The 4271-nt window shown below is 34.9% G+C and overlaps 1 long non-coding RNA gene across 1 annotated transcript; it reads left to right on the top strand.

The window, feature by feature from the left end:
• Window positions 1–292: 292 nt before the first annotated feature.
• Window positions 293–2564, top strand: LOC140866630 (uncharacterized). Its single transcript, XR_012144944.1, has 2 exons — window positions 293–499; window positions 2297–2564. It is a non-coding gene; the product is annotated as an uncharacterized lncRNA (long non-coding RNA).
• Window positions 2565–4271: the final 1707 nt, after the last annotated feature.

The raw sequence follows: 4271 nt of genomic DNA, 5'->3' as shown, positions 1-4271 counted from the left end.
GTATTCTTGAGTTTATTTTCAAATTTCTTCGAAAAGCAGTATTTTAGACCCGAAATACTAAATTCCAACTTTAATTATTTTATAAGAGACTTTCAAACTTAGGGGAAAAAGTGCTAGCATTTGTTTTAAAAGAAAAGTTAAAAGTGCTTTTTGGAGTAGGACCTTTTCTAGTCAAAGTTACACATTGACTCACACACATTCACACTACTTTATACTTACAATACATACAAAAGTACTACTCACACTCAACTTTTGAGTCCCATTTAAAAAGAAAAATAGAAACCCTCCCCAATCTCCAAACCCTAGCCGCCCCTTTCCCCTCTTTCTCTCCCCCATTTTCTTGTTCCAATCGGCCATCATCTCTAGCTAGATTTCCGGCCGCCGCCGGCCAGCCACCACCACCGCCGGAGCTTGGAGGTCACCGGAGGAGTCTTGCCTAGCTCAAGTTCGAAGATCCCAAGTCCCTTCTCATTCGATTTTCTTGGTTATTTTGGTGAAGGCATGGATAAGCATTTCTATCTCTTTCAAACAAGCTACTTAGTTCCTTTGCTCTTGCTCTTCTTATGTTCGAAAATGCATGTATTAGGGACTGTTTTGCATCGATTTTTACACATTTTTCAGTGGCTAATTGATGAAGAAATCGTGCATGTCTTATTAGTTGAGGAAATGTTCATATGTTGCATGATTAATGTTGAGGATAGGAGTCTAGCTTGATTTCGATTTTTTTTAAAATAAATTTCCCAAAAATAATGGCTTGAAGTCGTGAGTTGCATGGTTTTATAGAGGGGATTTTTATGTCTTTATGAAGAGTTCCATAATTGCCTTGAAGTCACAATGATAATGCATGAGTTTGAGCATGTTTGGTTTGAGTCTTGTTGGCTTTCAAGAAATTGTTGTGGTGAAGATTGAGGGGCTGATTTGGATGCTCAATAAGGTCCTTAAGGAGGTATTAAGTTGTTGTAAAGGGGCTGGTCTTGTGTAAAAGTCATAGAATTGAAGTTGTTGGTTGAAAAGTTGAGGTCTAGGTAATGGAATTTTGATGTCTAGTGTTGTCTAGACTACTGAACTGGAACAGGGGCGTGGTATAAAGGGGTCTGTTGAGTCGTGGGCTTGGTCCTACTTCAAGTTTAAGATGTCGTGGTCGTGTCGGTATAAAACGGGCTTATTTCGGATAATTTTTGGTCAAGTTATGAGTCGTGCAAGTTAGAGGTGTAAGTGCAGAATTTTAAACGTGTAAGGGCTGCCCGGGTTTTCTTTTTGTAAGGGCTGTCCAAATTAACCTAGAGGTCATGTTCTACTTTCTAAGTCAGTCATAAGTGTTTTTGAAGTGTCGGTTCAAGCGTGGTCAAATTCGAGTAAGTTAAGGTTGGGTTACGGGCTTTTCGGTTTGAACGCTCGGGATGAGGAAAGTCTAAGAAGGAACATGTATACATCGGGCATCCAACTAAGAGTCAGTCGCTCATTCACCACCACATTGATGTTATTGAGTTGAGTCTCATTTCTCTAAAGTTGCATATTCGCGTGCATATGTCTTATTCTTGAGTAAAACAAAGTTTAAAGAAAGTCTGTTCATATCTTGCATGCTAAAGAGTGTGAGTCGAGTCATAAAGAAAGAAAAGAAAGGAAACAAAATGTTTTTGAAAGAGGTGATTTGGTTGTGACAAAGAGGGGTATTGCTAGGCTGGGGGATGCCTCGGTCTACTTACCAGAAGTTATAGAGGTTTAGGTAGGGAGCAAGAGACATCTTGTTTATCCTTGCCACAGAGGGGCAATGTGGGATCGGGAGTTATCTCGGTCTCCTTGCCACAGAGGGGCAATGTGGGATCGGGAGTTATCTCGGTCTCCTTGCCACAGAGGGGTTAAGTTCGTCGGGAGAAATCTCGTCGTCTTGCCGGCATAGTGCACTGCAGCCATGATCATGATCGAAACAGAGGGTCACAATTCAAGGATCTGATTTCTAGAGGAAAGAGGAAAAAGGAAAAGGAAAAGAAAAGAAAAGAAAAGTTAAAGTTTCAAAGTTTCAGTTGACTCGTCTTACGTTTATGTCAGTCAATCAGTTATGCATGAGGTTAAGTTGAATGTTATGAAAGTTTAAGTTATGAAAGTGAAAGTCTACCATAGCGTGAGTTCATCATTGCATGCTATATTACTCTTGTATTTTCATGCATATTTTCAGTTAAAGTTCAAAGTATACTAAGTATAATAGTTTGAGTAAAGCATCATGTATTTTTAAACCTTGTTATCAACTGTTTATGCTTGCTGAGTCCCTAGACTCACTATGCTTGTTTGATTGCAGGTGTTGAGTTTTATGTTGAGGCGACGGAGGGGCAGGATCCACTAGGTTGAGGCCACTGGTAGTGTGAAGCCCAATGACCGTCGCTGTTGAATGTTTAAGTTTTTCGCGTATTAACTCTGATGAGTAGTAATGATTATGATAATGATAGTTTATAGCCAGGATGTGTTTTCCCTGTGCTTGTTGAAGTTTATTTCTTAGCGCATTTTATTTAGTAACAGGAGGTGGTTACTTGTCCTGCATGTTTTTGATTATCGCATTGAGACTTTTAGTCGTCGTTTCCTTCCTTTACTCGAACTGCTGTTCGGGTCAAGATGGTTTGTTTACTTTTCAAACAAGCCATGGCAAATTTTTTTAAAAAAATCAGTATTTTCTTTATTATTTAATTTAAGCTTAGAGGTTAGGGTCGTTTCAAGTTTTCTTACAAATAAATTGTTGTAATATTTCTCTCTCTATTGTATTAAATTTTCCTTTTATGTATTTCAAGAATAAGGCTACTATGAGTAGCTAAACAAGTTGTCTTCTCCTCTTCAAAGGAGTTGATTTATGTAATAATATTATGTCTGAATAATTTTTCTAAAAGTCTCTTGTTCTTTCATGCTCATTTTTTATAATTAAATTCATATACCATACGCCTTAAGGTAGAAAATGAATTAAGGCTGTGCTGGGTGTCGTTGAAGGAGCTTGTGCAGAAACCATCTGTTGCGACTGCGTGGTTGGAGTGTGAGGAGCACTTCGTAAAACTCGGCAGGTATGAACCGACGACACTATGGTCAAAGAGGTTTTTGAATTTAATTCATCTGACGGAAGCATATTGGACCCTAATCTAGAGTATATCGGCTAGAAACCTTGCGTAACCGATAGTTCTGCCTGGCCTGAACTGGTTCGATAGGTAAAATAATGCCACGTACAAAGGATTAAATGCTAAACACTTTGTTAAGACAAATTTGGGGACCACTAGGGAGTTGAAACAAAGAAATTTGAGTGTAGGGAGTTAAGAGAAAGATGTTTGGGTTTGGGGATTTTAAAATAATTTGCCCTACCTTCAATGTTATTTTACCCCGTCTATCTGGTTCCGTGGTTCATTTATATTATATATATTTTCTTCGACATCGATTATATTTTTTTTATATTTATTTTTATTTTTCTTATTCTATTATCAATTTATTCTCATTAATTCAATCTCTTTAACTATTTATATAATATATTTTTATCCTATTTAAATATTCATTGAATATGAGTAAAATGTGAAATTGATTTATAAATTTACTTCAACCAATTTCTTAATCTTTGCAAAAGTACACATGCCTAATACGAGGTACATATTTAGTTATTAAAATTATTAAGTATGATTATTTTAATAATTATTTAAAATTATCGATATAATATAATGAATATATTTAAATTTTAAATATTATTATAAAATAAAAGTTTATACCATTTGAAAAATAATGTTCAAATGAGGCTCTAGTCAAATTTTTAATATTAAAAACAAAAAAAATGATTAAAAATAAGATACTATTTTGGCAATCAAAATTTTTAAAATAAATAAACATTTTTCAAAAGTCAAATTTTTTAAATTTGTTATATGAATAGATTTTGATTCATAATTTTAATTATTTTAAAAATGTGTGGTTCCAAAAAAAAAATATTTTAAAAAAATTTATTGTAAAGTTCTAATTAAGATACATAGTAATAATGATATCCGTTAGAATCGATGGAATGTTTAGAGGAGATTTAATAAACAATCTCAACTTTTTCACTTTTCTATTTCTGAAAAGTGTGCTTCTAAATTTTTCGATGAGTCAACAGATAACATAACACAAGATTTGTTTTTGAAAGCTCGAAGGACAAAACTCTTCTACATCTTTTTTTCTTTTGTTTTGAAAAGATATAACTGGAAGACTTTGATCGGTGCGCTCTTGTACAAACCCACTTCAGCAGGTCTTAACCTTGCCTACTAAAATTCCAAGCATTA

The sequence above is a fragment of the Henckelia pumila genome, chromosome 4, assembly GCF_033568475.1.
Source record: "Henckelia pumila isolate YLH828 chromosome 4, ASM3356847v2, whole genome shotgun sequence".
NCBI classification, from domain to species: Eukaryota; Viridiplantae; Streptophyta; class Magnoliopsida; order Lamiales; family Gesneriaceae; genus Henckelia; species Henckelia pumila.
This window is presented reverse-complemented; position numbering and strand designations above follow the sequence as displayed.